This window comes from Monodelphis domestica, chromosome 3 (genome assembly GCF_027887165.1).
Source record: "Monodelphis domestica isolate mMonDom1 chromosome 3, mMonDom1.pri, whole genome shotgun sequence".
Taxonomy (NCBI): Eukaryota; Metazoa; Chordata; class Mammalia; order Didelphimorphia; family Didelphidae; genus Monodelphis; species Monodelphis domestica.
Window position 1 is genome coordinate 303,135,222 of NC_077229.1, and position 17,708 is coordinate 303,152,929.

Below are 17,708 nucleotides of genomic sequence, written 5' to 3' on the forward strand. Positions count from 1 at the left end.
AATGCTAAACTGAGTGATACTCTATTCCCTCAAATCAAACCAACTATAGGGATTTAGATATGGTCCTAGAGTCTGAGGATATAAAGACAGGAAAAGCAAAAACAAGAAAATTGAGGCCTAGGCATGAAATGACTTGATCAGAGTCCCAAGGAGAGAATCAGTGCATTCCAGAAAAAGTTCTAGTAACCGGCTAACATTTATTATAGGGATAAGAAAGTAATGTCATCTTTTGATTATTAGCAATTTAATTATCTCTTTATTTAGAAGATTCATGAGTTTAAATACAAGGTATTAGAGAGGGCAATAAAACACTTGTGTGCATTTATATCACTCTATAGACACACACACTTCATGCAATACCACAAAATTAAAGTTACACTCTCTTCAAATAAGGGAGAATTGAACTTAATTACAGAGATAATGGTTTTATGTGAGATTATTACCAAGATTCATATGTCCCTTGAGAATGCCAGCCCTTTCTGCAGTTTCTAAAGAAATATAGACATTGCTAATTTTTGAGATAATGAATTCAATTGTTAGACTTGTCTTAAACAAGGAAAGAAATTTAAGGGCAATTAGCAAGTAATGAAATCCTTGCCAAAAGCAGCAGTTGAGCAAAGGCAGGTAAAACAATAGCCAGGGAAAATTAAGACAGACATTGATTAGTGGGTCTGATCACAACTTCTTGTTCAATAGTTTCAATAAGGTCTGTCTCTGTATGACTCCCCTGGAGGTTTTCTTGGCAAAGACATTGGAGCAGTTTGACATTTCCTTCTCCATCTCATTTAACAGATGAGGAAACTGGGACAGTGTTAAGTGACTTGCCTAGGATCACACAGCTAGTAAGTGTCTGAGGCTGGATTTCAACTCATGAACATGAAGCTTCCTGACTCCAGGCTGGACATTCCTTCCACTTTACTACCTAGCTACCCATTTTAGACTTAGTGTTTCTCAAAATATTTCATCAGTGAGCCATTTTTATGGTTTTCTCCATTATTTATCACCTCTTGACAACATCCTAGTACCAAATTCATTCTCAGATCATAATGTTACTTTTATGTTATCCAGCAGCCAGCCAGAATCTGCTGACCAACGTGCCAATTGTTAAATGTTCAGAGTGAGCATTTTTGCCCTAGGATACAGGAAAATGCTTTAAAGCCTGACTTGAGTTATTATTTTATTGATTGTCTAAGACTTAAGAAAATAACAGCAGATTAAAAATTATATCCATATTTAATTGGAAAAAAACACAATGAAAAAATTTTAAAACATAATGATAGCTCAAATAATAATGATTAAACTTGAAAGTATATCAAGGGCATATCACATATACATATGTCTATGTATATATATATATATATATGTATATATACATATATATATATACATATATATATATATAGGAAAGCCAGTTGTTAAACATTTACTAGTATGACTATGGTTATAACCCTTCAGACTTGTACATTTCATCTGAATAGGGAATTTCTGGTGGGAAAATTCTTTCCCTTGCCAGCAGTTATCAGCTCATCTGTAATTGTAAAGTCTTAGTCAAGTGTAGAACACTTAAAGGTTAAGTGACTTCTCCAAAGTCAGGAACAAAGTTAATATGAATCAAAGACAGGACCTGAATGGTGGAGAGCTTCCTGAGTCTGAGGCTGCCCATTTTATCCATTCTGCAAGGTTCTCAATACATACAGTATTTATAAGACAGCTCTCACAGCAATGTGAAGCAAGACAAGAAATACAACAGTCTGATAAGAAATATACAGCAAAGGAAAGGGAAAAGGAATTACTAAGGATGAGTAGTTCCAGTTATCTTCCATGCCATGTTGAGCTTGAATAAATTCCAGTGTTGTGACAAACATAAGCATTGAATTGTTCTTTATGCAGCAGCAGTTCTAGCTGTGATATGACTATACGCATCTGCTCACTCAGAGAAAAGCAGAAGGATACTCAAATGGATAGATGATCTCATCCATGAAGAAGTTCTCTCCAACAATTCAGATAATCACAACCCATCTGTGCCTACCTAGCTTTAGTGACTCCCTTGTCCATGACCTCCCATAAATTTGCCTTAGGGGGTCAATCCAACTTGCTAGAGGCCATTTTCATTTTCTCTTCAAAAGGTGAAAGGACTCACAAGGAGAAATTCTTTTATAAATCAGACTTTTCACTAATAGAGAGCATGATGGAAACCCTGGCTGGTGAAAAGGGATTAGGAAAAGAACATTGTGAGCTTCCTAGAGTTTCTGATAAAAAAGAAGAAAGATGGGCATGATTAAACATATACTCTAGATTTGGGGAATGCAAATTTCAGAAGGCTCAAATGAAAAATCAATAGGACACCATGAACTAAAATTCTATAGGAAAAGTCAGCCCAGAAAAGTAAAGGTTGAAAAATCTGAAAATACAAAGGGTAATAATCCCAATAAGGAAAAACAGGAATTATATGACAAGACCATTATAGATGCTCAGGAACTCAGCAGAGTTTACCATTAAATATATATATATATATATATATATATATATATATATATTTGAATTACAAGTTCCTTATAATCCATATCTGTCCTGCAATTTCCAGTGCAGAGGTCATTATCCTTAGAAGAGAAAACACAAGCAAGGTAAAAACAAACCATTCTTAACAGTCTTTCAGTACCCTAGAATGTGATTCCTCTGGGTCTAGTGATTTCAACACATCAAGGATAGTTAGGGACTCTTCTATTAGTTCCCTACTTATTTTCTGCATTTGGATCATAAAGTGCCATTCTATACTGCCCCTCAAACCACATGTAGAAGCCTATTCAGTTCTGTGCATCATTCTTTATTTACATGTGTATGATCAATTATTTTCAGTGACCCCATTTGAGATTTTCTTGGCAAAGATACTGAAGTGATTTGCCACTTCCTTCTCTAGCTCATTTTACATTTGAGGAAACTAAGGCAAACAGGGTTAAGTGACTTACTAACACACAACTAGTAAGTATCTGAGGTCATGTTTGAACTGTGCCCTCTAGTAGTCAATGGATATTGACATACTAGAGAGCATCCATAAAAGGGTAATTAGAATGGTAAAAGATGCCAGATCATACCACAGGAACACTGCTTGAAGAACTTGAAATGCTTAGATTAAAAAAAGATTAACAGGGTCAAATTTTCAGAGTTGGAAGGAACATTGTGGCCATTGACTACAAGTCCCGTCATTTTACAAATTAAAAAACTAAGGTTAAGAGAAGTTATTTGCCCAGTTTCATATAGATAGTATCTAAAGCAAGTTTTGAATCCAGGTTTTTCTTACTCCAATGCCATCATTCCACCCATAACAGTACATTGCCTCTCATCCACGATGGCATAATTCTACCTGATTTCAAGTATTTGAAAAGCTGTCATGGGAAAGAAGGATTAAACTTACTCTGGTTGGCCCCAGAGAGCAAACTCGGAGTGATTTTGTGTTGAATTCCATACTATAACTATAACCATAAGGAAATAAAGCTGAGGAAAGGAATTTGACAAATGTCTGGAAATCACAGATTGGTAATATCTTCTTCTATTGGGTGGGTGGAATAATATAGAATGAATCTGGGGCTTCTTAGTGTATGGTTCTTCCTATAAATAGGTTTAGGCTACCAACTGGTTAATATTTTTAGATATTCGCTGTGATTAAAATGAAGAGCTAAGGCTAGAAAAAAGTAAGAACTATAGTGCATTTACTAAATAACTCTAACAAGATAATGGGTAACATTAAATAGTTAAAGTAGAAATAAGATTGGGCAGCTTTTAAAAAGGAGAGAGGAAAGATTTTAAGCATACTTAGAAGCAGTCTGGAAAGGGAGACTGGGTATCATAAATTCAGTGAAGTATATCATAGTATATAAGTAATCTATTTACAGGGATATGCACAGACCAATGACAGAAATTAAATGGGGAGGGGTAGATATCATAAATATTAGGGGAATTTTTATTAATCTACTTTAATCTGATACTCTACTAAATCATGAAGTTATAGATTTGTTAGCTGGAATATATCTTTCCTAGTAAAATGAGTTGAAGTCAACAGGTATGGAGTGTAGATATGGCCTATAAAAGCAAATTAAAGTTATCATATTTCATAGGCTCAAAGATATAGTGCTACAAAGAGTCATCTAATCCATAGTGGTCAAACTGTGAAATACAAGCCACCGCCCAACATGAATAAAAAAGCAGATTAAAAATATAATTGGGGTAAGATGGGAATGAATCTAGTTGTACAAAAATATTTATAGCTGTGCTTTTTGTGGTGGCAAAAAAATGGAAAATGAGGGAAAGTCCCTCAATTGGGGAATGGCTAAACAAATTGTGGTATATGATGATGATGGAACATTATTGTGTTATAAGGAATGATGAATCAATGGATTTCTTTAAGATCTAGATAGACCTAAATGAACTGATGTGAAGTGAAATAAGCAGAACCAGAACATTTTACACAGTAACTGAAACATTTTGGGATGATCAAATGTAATTGACTTTGCTACTAATAGCAATACAATAATCCAGGACAATTCTTAAAGGCTGTAATATAGAGACTAAAGGGGGAACAAGGAAGATGGAGAGAGAGGGGGAACGGATTGAGAGGGTTGAGAGGGTGAAGAGATTGTTCTTCCCCTCTCTTCCTTAGGAGGGAGATAGCCAAGTCCTGTCTCCTTGAAAGAGGGAATGTCTCCTCAGAGAATGTCTTCTGGGAAATGGTGGACAAGAGGCTAGTGGTGGAAGCCCTAGTAAGATGACACAATGACCCCCTTGAGGTCCCTCTGGTTTTTCTCAGTGACCTCAACTGTCAATTACCTTCAAGAGCCTGGGACTCCACAACTGTCAATTACCTCCAGGATCCTGGGGCTATTTCACTGTCAAGGAGGGATGACAGTTCCTTGGGGCTGGTGATCTCAGATCACTGGGATCCAGAAGTTAGCTCCCCTTTTGGGGGGGGGAGGTTTGACCCTCCCCAAATCTCCAAATCCCTTTACTACTGTTAGAAACTGGCCCAGATCTAGATCCAAAATAACAGACAAATTTATTTGGGTTCAAACAGGGAAGGAGTGGTAAGGGGCATCAAGTGGATAAATGGGTGAACAGGAAGCCCTACAACTTGTCCCCCCTGGCAAGTTGGCCCACCAAAGTCTTGGGGTTCAAGGCTTTTCCAGCCTTGATCTCTCTTCTTGCCAGCTGCCAGTTGATCCCTACTCCTAAGCTAACTAGTTTGAATACAGAAGTTCAGGGACAAGTAAGGGAGAGAGAGATAGAGAGAGAGATCTTTGAAAAAGGATCTCTGTGGACAGCTTCCTTCAAAGTCCCAGTCCACAATATCCACTGATGGCTTTGACTGTTGTTATTAAGAATTGAGTGAGAGGTATCCAGGTGTTCAGGAATAGATAGTTGATCACCAGAGAGACAGTTTCTTCCCAGCCTAGGAGATCCACTACTTCCCTCAGGCTCCCAACTGGAAGAAGTAATGATAATAGCCAGTGGTCAGTTGCCTCTTAACTTCTGATTCTCTCCTATAACTTTCAGTTTTTTCTTCTTGCACCCACCCCAACTCTCTCTGCAGCTAGTCTCTGTCAGAGGCTGCTATCTGTTCAAATTGTATTGTCTCTTCCTCCTACCTTATAACCTATATACCCTTTTCCTCTTGTGGGTTTTGTCACCCAGACAACGCACTGGGGTTAAACAAGTTGCTTACTGCTATTTGTCTTAACACTATGTTTCTATCTATCCATATTCTATATCCCACCCCAAAACAAAAAGTTCTCTTTTCCCTCACCTATTTCTTACTCTTATCCTAACAACTAAACCTATTATCAAACGGGTTTCTGGGAAAAGATTCAGGGTAGGTGTGTCTTCATTACAGTGAATTGATACAGTTGAATAACATGTTTTGGACTAACAATGTCCTGGAACAATATGCAACAATATTGACTTAAATCTACTTGTAACAATATCTTAGTGATCTTTAAACTATGGTAACATTTCTCTACCTCCTTATACTAGCTTATGTTTTCTTAACTTCTTTAGCTATTACAAATTCTTCGATTTCTTATTATTCTATTTTATGTTATCCTATTCTGTCCTGTTGCTGGCTCCCTAAAAGTTGAACTTCCTTTGTCAACCCTGTCTATGCTGTCCCTGATCTGTTTAGTTAGTGTTAATCTAATTCTTAGGTCTATGTGGTGTGAGTAAGTTATTGCCATGAGATTTACATTAGGCACATGTAATTTTATAGAAGTTATATATGGTACATCCAGAGATTACATATATATGAGTTCTGCTTTGTAGTCAACCAGACAAAAAGGTTCTTTCATTCCTTTTCCATTTGTTTGAGCCCTGCAAAAACTTTATGTACAAGTTTTTCATTTTTCATTGTTATGTGTCCTGCTTATTTACAACAGGACCCCTAAGTCAGTGTGTTTAATGGTCATGTGCTAAATATGTCATGTGGCATGTACATACTTACTCCATCTTGACAGATGTCCTTTTCACATGTTATCTGACGTGGTCTCTCTTCTTTTCCTGAAGTTGTGTGTGTATTGGATGCATGTCCCTAATGTGAGGCTAATGTGTTCACTTCACACTATCTTGTGTGAAGATCTTAATTCCAGATAGTTCATGGGTTAAAGTTCTTTATCTGTCCCTTATAATTCATTTGAATTCTTATGTTGGTCCTAGAAAGATTCTTTCAGTTCTTGATCTCTTGTTGGTCTCTTCCTCTGTGCAGGAAACATGGTTGACTGCCGTCTCCCCTTGATTGTAGATTTTCTGTCTTTTTGCACTGGAACACTATGTAAGATTTTTGTCCAATCAGGTGAGTGGGGGTGTGTGTAAGAATGATTGAGATTGTGTGAGTGTGGGTGAGAATGCATGTAGAGTTTTTCAGTTGCAATAAGGTTTCTGATTGTGTGTGATAGTTTTCTTATAAAGATAGAGAGTGAGAGTGAGGGAATAATGGGTTTTTCTCCTTTTAAGTTTATAAATCAGTCCTTCTGTCATTATTTTATATCTCAGCATCATTTTGATCTGAGCTGTCAGTAGCTTGTATTCTCCTATTCCTGTCAATTTCACTCTGGGTCCTTACATCTTGTGTGTGGTCTGCGATGTTTTCTGATCTTGTTTCATTTTGGCTAGTCAAGGCATTTTGGCATTTAACATGTGAGGCATAATATCATGGGTTTTTCTCTGTGATTTTGATTGAGATAGGTTTTGTGAGTGCCACCTGGTATGATCCGTTGCATTTTAGATCTGTTTCTGTCTTTCTTGCAAAGTTTTTTACATATACTATATCTCCAGGTTTGATATTATGTAGTGCAAAGTCTAATGTTACTCTTTGCACCATTAAGTCAAGATTGTGTAGTTCTTTCAGCCTGTCTTGTATGATTGTTAAATAAGTGAGTAGTTGGCATTCCCCTCCCAGCATGGAAATGTAAGATGGCTTTATGGTTCTTCCTTGCCAAAGTGGCTGTTCATATAATAGTTCATAGGGAAATATGTGTAAATCTCCCTGAGGCTTTGTTCTTAGATGGAATAGTGCGTGTGGGAGAACTTCTGTCCATTTAAGGTGTGTTTGGGCACATAGTTTCCCCACTGCAGTCTTAAGCTCTCTGTTCAGACATTCCACTTGTCCTGCACTCATTGGGTGATAGAATGAATGGAGATTTCCTTTTATTCCCAGATTCTGATAGACGTCTTATAGGATTTTAGATGTAAAATGGCTTCCCCTATCAGAATCTATGATTTCTTTCAAGAGTGTTTTGATTACAAAGGCTGTGTTGTTTTTCTTGACTGGGTATGCTTTGGGCTACCAGGTTAGTCTATCCATGATCACTAGAGCACATTAATAGCCTTTATCACTAGGCATGTTGACATAATTTATTTGAAAGCATTCAAAGGGTGTAAAAGCTAAAGGTCTACCCCCTAATGTTTTGCTTTTAAAACGCCTTGGTTGTATTGCTTGCAAAAAGCACGTGTCTGGCATACTCTTATTATATATATGGAGCCACCAAAAAATCTCCTGATGTTGTCTAACAGGGCAAGAGTGCCATAATGTCCTTTTGAATGCATGACATTGCATAGATGGTAGTACAATGTCCTGGACAAAATGGGCTTCCCTCCTTCTGCTATCCAGTTTCTGTGCACTAGCTTAGCTCCCAATTATTGTTTCCATGACTGAACCTCTCTTTTGTTGTAAGCTTGTGTGATTTCTTACTTTTCCACTAGAGAAGTTCAGCACATGTATGGGTCCAAACATAGCTGCAAATTTTGCTGTTATATCAGCCTGGTTATTCCTCTGGGATATATTGTCCTTGCCTAAGGAGTGAGTCTTGTAGTAGATTACAGCTACTTCTTTTGGCAACTGAATTGCATCTAAGAGTTGTGATACAAGTTCCCCATATGCTATATTTTTTCCTGCAGATGTAATGAAACCCCTGTTCTTCCATATATCACCTGTCCCATTCAAAACTGAAAATTCGTACTGTGAGTCACAAAAAAATGTTAACTCTTTTGTCCTTTCCTAAGGTGAGAGCCATAGTAAGAGCTTTCTGTTCTGCTCCCTGAGTGCTGACATGGCTAGGCTGGAACGCATGCCATAGTGTGTCTGTTTGGGTAACTATTGAAGATCCCATTAATCTTGTATCGTGATGTACATACAAAGATCCATTGGAGAACATCTCCAGTTCAGGGCTTATGAGTGGTGTATCTTTTAAGTCTTGTCTGGATTTCTGCACTAGCTCTATGGTTTGTATACAGCTGTGCAGTGGTTCTCCTGCTAGGGGTAACCCAGGAATAAGAGTGGTGTGTATGGACAGGTTTTCATTGCCTAATAAGATGACTTCATACTGAGATAATATGGCACATGTAAAAGCCTGAATGTTACTCTTTTTCAGTATTTTCTCTATTTGATGTGCAGAGTACACATGCAATTTGCATCCCAGGACTAGGTCATTTGCTTTTTTCACTATTAGAGCTGCTGCTGCTATACACCTTAAACAATGCACCATGTCTTGAGCTACAGGGTCCAGTACAGTGCTATAGTATGTGACAAGCCTCATCTGCAGTCCCAGAGTCTAGACTGGGACTCCAGAAGCTATTCCCTTTGCTTCATGGACATACAAGTGGAATTCTTTGGTGTAATATGGAATTCCAAAGGCTGGGGCTGTTAGAATGACTTGCTTCAATTGTGCTAGAACATTTAAGTGTTCTTTTGTGAGTTTCAAGGATTCTTTCACTTCATTTTTTGTTAGGTCAGGCATTTAGAGATGTTAGAGTATCCAATCACCCAATTTATCAAAAACCCACAAACCCCAAGGAACGCTCTTAGCTACTTTTTTTTGTTTTTGGCACTCCTAGTTTTTGGATGTCTGCTATTCTTTTGCTTGAGATCTTTCTAGTGCAATTCTCTAGGATGAAACCAAGATATTCTACTCTCAGTAAGACCTACTGCAGTTTTTTCTTTGATACCGTGTGCCCTTTCTTGTAAAGTTCAATTAGCAGTGCTTTTGAATCTTACTTGTATATTCTTGCAGATGGAGATGCAAGCAAAAGATTGTCCACATAGTGCACTATTTTGCTATGTTTGAATTTTATTGATTCCAGGTCCCTTTTCAATATCTGGCAAAATATTGATAAACTTTCAGCACAACCCTGGACCAAATGGGTCCAGCAGATTTCATGTTTCCTCCATGTGAATGCAAAAATGTTTTGGCTCTCCTTTTGGAGGAGAACCATAAAATATGCATTTGCCAAGTCAATAATGGTGTACCATTTAGCTGAACTAGGGATCTCTGATATTATGGCACTTAGGGATAGAGTAATTGTATAGGTTCTTTTTATGAAATTATTGATCACCCTGAGATCTTACACAAATCTCCATTGTGTTTTGTCATCAGCTGATGTTTTGTTTTTCTTGATTGCTAATATTGGGCTATTGTATTTTGATATAGTAGGTCTTAGTATGCTTTGTTCTATTAAACTCTTGATAATTGGAGCAATGCCCTCTGTGGCCTCTTTGCTCAGCTTATATTGAGGGACTTGGGAGGGGAGGGGTGTTCCTTCTTTCACCTCAATCTTCACTGGTGTAGTGGATTTGATTCTGCCTGCATCCTTTGCATTGCTTAGCCCATACCCTTTCCAGTATGCAGCGAGCTTGGGGCTAAATCAGACATCAAATATGCCTAAGCTATCCATTGGATCCTGGGCCATTATCAGTGAAATGACTAAATTAAAGTTCTTTCTTTTTTTCAACTGTAAAGCTTTAATTGAAAGAAAACCAGAGCTCTAGCAACCTGAAACAGACTCACTTCTCTCAGACTTTTAATCGAGTTCAATTCAAAGGCCCCCCCAGGTGTGAGATTGGTTCTTATACAGACCAATCCTGTGCCTGGAAGTGGGGGGTGGCATGGCCCTAGCATGGGATTGGTCCATTCAAGGCCAATCCCACATCAAGAAGTAGTAAGGAGGGAGCCCTGAGGCGCTGGGGAATGCAGTTTACCTGGCCACAACATTTTGAAACTCACACCAGTCAACCTGACTTTTTCTTGTCACTGGACTTTGATAACTCTGGAAGAGCAAGGGAGGCTGACAACTTTGCACAACTTTGCCTCACTTAAACCCAGTTCAAGTCATCACCCTGTGAATGACAAAAACAACCTATTGACTTGGAAAATGACATTTATATGCAACATATACACATATATGCATATATTAGTAATGCATCGACATACAAAAATCATATAGGAAATACATTTTAATCTGTCCATGGCAGTATACCTCTGCTACATGCAGCAATCTGATTTAGACCAAATCATTTTATATGTGAGGAAACAGAGACACAGAGAGCACTGAAGTAACTTGAAGAAGGTGATAATAGTAGTCAACAACTGAGATGGGACTTGAACTCAGGTTTAATATTTTTTCCACTGTACTATCTTGATAGCAAACATAACATTCTTATTTAGCTATTTTTTAGGACAGTAATAGCAAATAGAAAAAATATGATTCCTGAAGGACTTAGTTTTGAAGTGCTATATACAATCATCCCTCACTATATCGTGGTTCACTTATCATGTTGTTTTTTTTAATCTATTCTGTATTGTGGAATTTTCATTATATTGTGGGATTTTGTGGATGAATAGTGCACTATAAACAATGGAAATGTAGTATGCTACTACCACTTGAGCAAGTTTGCCAGAGATTACACATGGCTGAGAGCAAAGTGGGCATTTCTGTATTGGCTGATGGAGTGAAAAACAACCAACCATAGTGCTGGGTTTTGTATCCTGGGTGCTGATTGGCTCAATGTTTATAAGTGTGTGAGAAAGGTTAATAAGAGTGAGGGAAAAGTTTATAGGAGAGTGGGAAGAAATTATAAAGCTTTCAAATATATATAAATAATAAAATAAATATAATGTCACTACCTCACAAAATTTCACCTATTGCAGGGGTCTCTGGGACAAAACTCCTGCAAAGGTGAAATAGCTATATATTTATTTGTTTTGTAAGGTACTTCCTACTTATATTAAAAAAAAAATTACCCTCTATCTTTGAATCAATACTGTGTATTGGTTCTAAAGCAGAAGAACAGGAAGGGCTAAACAATGGGAGTTAAGTGGCTTGCCCAGAGTCTCATAGCTAGGAAGTATCTAAGACTAGATTTGAACTCAGTATCTTCCCTCTCCAGGCCTGACTCTCTATCCATTGAACCATCCAGCCTCCCTCTCCCATTTACATTTTAATATGTTTTGGGTCCACTCAGGAATGTTGCTGTCATTCAGTCCAGCTGTTTATAAATTATAGATTTTACATACAAATATATAGCTTGTAGAACTTGAAGATGAGCTTTTAGTGTGTAAGATTCAGTCATTGGTTAGTTCCCTAAAGAGAATATGTGTTTTAGTCATCTTTGTTCAGTAATTCATATATTTTTTAAATGTGTATTTGCATTTAATATTTAGGATATAGATCCAGAAACTGTGTTATAGAAATGCTTATTGCCCAGATTATGGCATGCTTTTGGACAGACTTGAGTGAGTACACCAGTATATGTACCTTGGACAGCTGCACATGAACAGTGAGCTCTTCAAAAACTGAACTGAAGAGGACAAGCAGGACCTCATTTGGGAAATGTCTTGTGTTTTCATTGACTCTAGGTTGCTTGCCACTGTAAAAGGCCATTTTTAAAAGCAATAATAGTCTCCTTATAATATACTATTATATAATTATATGTTATATAATTATTATATAATAATATAGTGGGGAATATGAAGATTAAATTTAACTCTCCCCTGATTATAACAATGAAATTAATTAACTCTCCTCTGATTGTGAAGATTAAATTGTAACCCCTGCCTATTTTTAGATTTTAATCACCAAAAGTGTAGATCTGCCCATTTTTTTAGATTTAATCACCAAAGGTATAAACACCCCATTTCACACATAAGTATGAGGTCTGTGAACCATGTGTGAAATAGTGGGTGATGATTCAAAATCAACTCACTGCCCCTGGGTAGTCCTAAAAACAAAAGTGTTAACTGTGATTGGTAGACGTTAAAATTAGGAGAAGTGATGCAAAAGAAAATGCCTTTAAAATGGAGTGACAACTGCCTAATTGCATTTTGACTTGGAACTTTCACTAGGAGTGGAACCTCCTATGAGAGAGAGTTCTACTGGGAGCTCTACTGGGAGTTTGACTTGGAGTGGAGCCTGATAAAGAATCTGGACTGATACATGGTGAGTGAAAGACTGATTCTTAACTGCTGGTTTTTTCTAAAGAGACTGGCCTCAGGAAAGACTTGTCCTCTTGAGAGACTTCCCTACATCCTCGGCTTTGCAGAGGCCAGCTGAAACTAATTCTCCCGGGGGGGTGGGGGGGGGCGGGACCTGGAGTTAGGGAGTGGGTGGGTATTGCTGAGAGTAAATTTATTAGTACTTAGGCTAGATATCTTACCCTATCTTACCCTATCCTCTCTGATTTCCTTCTTCATTCTTCTCTATATTTTGTAAATAAATTGTAAAGTAAATCTCTTTGGAATTAATTAAAGTCCTGGCAACCACTCTTAAATAATCAAGTCCAACCCTTTTAAAAATAACCCATTTCCCCCCTTATAGGAATTATGTAATGGCACCATCTCAAAAAAATTTTTAAATGAAGGCTATCCAAGATCTATGATGGATGAAAGTTATATAGCTAACATTCATATAAGGCTCTAGAGTTTGAAAAACACTTCACATATTTTATTTCATTTGATCCTCACAATAACCCCACAAAGAGGGTGATGTTATTATCCCATTTTACAGATGAAGAAACTGAAGCTGATAGAGGTTAAGTGATTTGTTCTGTCACATCATTATGTATAGCTAGAAAAGAAATGGACCAATTACATAGCAAAAGTGAGGAACAGATAGCTTGACTTCTGTACTAGTATCCATGATCCATGCTTTTTAGTACATTGTTTGGAAATCACACAGGGTCTATGGAAAAGTCTGGTTAAGAGTCATAGAGGATAAGAAGGCAGGGGGGGGGGGGCAGCTGGGTAGCTCAATGGATTGAGAGCCAGGCCTAGAGACGGGAGGTCCTGGGTTCAAATCTGGCCTCAGACACTTCCCAGCTGTGTGACCCTGGGCAAGTCACTTGACCCCCATTGCCTAGTCCTTACCACTCTTCTGCCTTGGAGCCAATATACAGTATCGATTCCAAGATGGAAGGTAAGGGTTTAAAAAAAAAGAAAAAGAAGGCACAGAGGCAGCAAACTGTACCAGAGTAGGGAATCCTCACACTGACAAGAAGACAAATACATCAAAATGTTGGAATGTAAATAAATGCACACATATTGGTATTCTATGATTCAAATTGTTTGGGAAATTAACTTATGCTTTTAAACATGTATTTATCTAGTATGCACATGATGGAGAGCTAGGTGGCTAAGTGGATTGAGAGCCAAACCTAGAGACAGGAGGTCCTGAGTTCAAATGTGGCTTCAGACACTTCCTAGATTTGTGATCCTGGGCAAATCCATTAATCCCCATTGCCTAGCCCTGACTGCTCTTCTAGCATGGAACCAATACACAGTATTGATTACAAGATGGAAGATAAGTGTTTTAAAATGTTCAGATATGCTTGGTATTTGAGAGGTAAATTGTTCCTAAAGTCTAGGCTTAAGGGTTGCTAGATGGTAAAGTGACTAGATCCCTAGACCCAGTCAGGAAAACCTGAATTCAAATTCAGCCTCATTTATTAGCTGTGTGACCCTGGAAAAGTCTCTTAACTACTGTCTGACTCAGTTTCCTCATCTGTAAAATGGAGAGAATAATAGCATCAACCTATCAGAAGTGTTGTGAGGATCCAGAGGTAATATTTGTAAAGTATTTAGAACAGTACCAAGAGTATAGTAAGCACTTAATTAAACCTTGTTTCCCTCCTTCCTTTTGCTCATAACAAAATATGCAGCTTCAAAGGTCATCAAAATATTAACCAACGCAATTCTACATAAACTTATGAATGTGTCAGGCAATGGAAGAAAAATAAAGGCAGTTCTGACGATAGCATTCACTGTTTATTATTCAGTTTAGTGGAAGGGGTAACAATTCAAAGTGACATGGTACTTTGGGGAACTATAAATTCATTGATGTGGTTTGTACATGACAACTTCCTCTATGACATAGTAGTAAATTGTTTTGGAGAATTACCACTGCTACGGTGATGGTAAGCCTATTTCAATTTACATAGGCTTCTACTTGGACAATACCAAGTCACACAACTTATTAGGCCACCCCAACACATTTAGTTTAAGGTACAGCAATGGAGAACTCCATTGTCCACCTTCTTGCAATATTAGGATTTTAATTTTTGGCTAGAAATTTGCAAATCTTCTCTCTATGATGTATACATTATCAAAGAGCTTCTTGCTTCCTACAATATCTTAGGTGTGCTAGCTATAACAACAAGCAATCTCCATTACTACAATGCTTGTTAATCGAGTTCGCAAACCCAAATTTTTGCTTCTGCTACCAAAAAATTGCTAAGCAATTCCTCTCTAATTCTCCACAATATTTAAAGAAAAATATTATGTGAAGAAAATACAAAGATTGTAATAAAAAGTTATACCAATTAAATTACATGTGCATGTGAGATAGAATGTGTGGTTTACAGGTAAAAGGCAACTAGAGACATAGATGCAATACATGGGGCATTTGTCTAGTATATAATATAATTTATTGGTGTTTGGGGTATTCAGGGAAGATAGGCACCTTTAGTATGAGGGCCATCTCTGAGAAAGGCTTTGATTGGGGTTTAGGAAGAGGAAAGTCAATGAATGAGGCAGTCAGTAAAGCACTTACTATGTGCCAGGCATTGTGATAAATGCTGAGGATACATATATGAGAAAGAAAGCTAACCCTTGCCCTCAAGAAGCTTACAATCTAAAGGTGAAAGATCTCTCTCATACAGAGGAATTCTGCTATTGCTAGTACTATTGATCCACTGAAACCATTCATATTCAACAAAGACCAAGATGCAGCACCCAGCTTTGCCTCCCAGGTGCTTAGCACTGAGCCAGGTGCATAGTAGGTACTTTATTCACTGACTATTGCACCAGTCCATTCTGTTTTTCAGCATTCTGACAATTTGATTGAAGACATAAAAATAAAAATTACATTGTTAGAAGACACAAACCCAGGATGGATAATTAATATATCAGGCAACAGAATTGGCATCCCTACAGCTGAAACAATGGACAGTAATTAGCAAGATAAAAAATAAAGGAGATGACTAGAGAGAGACAGTATGCCATAGTAGGTAGAGAGCTAGTCTTAGGGATAGGAAAACTTGCATACAAGTCTTGTTTCCAATACAAACTGGCCATGTGAAGCTAGGCAAGCCACATAACATTTTAGTGCCCTAGGCAACTTGCCAAGCTATAAATCAAAAAGTAGGTGCTGGTCTGTATGGATAAAGACAATTTCCTTAATAATGATTCCCCACACTAAGTAAATCAAAAATCTGATCTAGTCCAAAAATATAATAAACTGCTTTTGTACTAAAAAATAAGATAGATCAGTATAGGAGAGATCTAGCAGCAGTTATTTTTTTTAAACGAACTACAGATTTTATTTGACAATGACCTCAGTGAGATCCAGCAGTGTACTGTGTCTACCAACAAAATTAATGTCTCCATATTTAGCTATGTCTTGGTGAAAAAAATTCTCCCCAATATTTTGTTAAATATAATTTGTCACCAAGCTAAAGATTTGTGTAGTCTAGTGCATAGAAAGCCAGCTTCCAAGTCAGGAAGATTTAGGTTTGAGTCTTGCCTCTGATACATTCTGGCTATGTGACCCTAAACAAGTCACCCTACCTCTGAGTGCTCTAGGCAACTCTATAAATTATAAGACTGTAGTAACATAGAATATGCAGACCCACATTGGTAGAGGGAGTTTCCACACTGGGAAGCTCCCTATACCAATTAAATATAAGTCTACACCCCTTCCATAGTCATCAATTTTAAAGTACCTTTGTGAAAAAAGTTTAGCTGTCTGGGATCCTTAAATAATACTTTTGATTATCCAGATTTCTGCTATCAGAATTCAACTTAAGAGATTTACAAAATCACATCTCAGAGGTACTAGGTTCAGGGTCCTGAGCTTTCTCCAATAAGGACTCAAGAGAGAACATCATCAAAGTGATAGTAGTGGTTTGACTTGTGTGGTGCACACTGCCTCCCTTCTCTTGCTTTAGGTACCCTCCCTACCCTGTATGTGACACTTGGAATCAAGAGATCTGGACTCTGATCCAACCTCACATACTTAATTAGCTGTAACCCTTATATGTGGAGATCACATTACCTATCAAAGTCTCAGTTTCTTCTTCCTTACAAAAAGAGAATTATACTTATAATACCTTTTGTTGTTCAGTCATTTCACTTGTGGCTGACTCTTCATGACTCCATTTGGGGTTTTCTTGGCAAAGATACTGGAGTAGTTTGCCAATTCCTTCTGCAGCTTGTTTTATAGAAGAGGAAACTGAGGCAAATAGGATTAAGTAACTTCCCCAGGGTCACAAGGCTAGTAAGTGTCTGAGGGCAGATTTGAACTAAGGAACATGAGTCAGCCTCACTCAAAGTCTAGGATTCTTTCCACTGCCCCACCTAGCTGTCTCATATGTTACCAATCTCATAGAATTGTTATGTCTGCTGCAAATATTAAAGGGAACAAAATTATTTAATACAAAAGGATCATAGAAAAAGCCTCAGAACATATCAATTGTGACCTTTCCCCCAGTTGGCTTTGATCTAATAATCAATATCACTTGACTTCAGTCATTAATGGTTAAATGTGCTGAAATATCACTCAACCAATAGCACTCCAGTGTGTCTGGGAGGTTGTAATGAAAAGTTTTGGCCAATTTAGATGCTAAACTGGATTAGGGACTTCTCCAGTTTCTTAATTAACCTCTAGCAGTCTAAGAACTAATATTAAAACAATGAAAAAATAGTTTAAATGAGCTCAGTAAATATAAATAGTGCCAGATAAATCTGATATATCTATTTTAAAAGATTCACAAAGAAAGGAAAACAACATATGTTCTCATTAAAAAGTTTATTAAAGCATCAAGCATAGTATCTCTCAAAACTTTACTTGTGAAATTATAGACTTAGTTAACAATAGTTATTTGAAGAAAGATAGACTGTCTC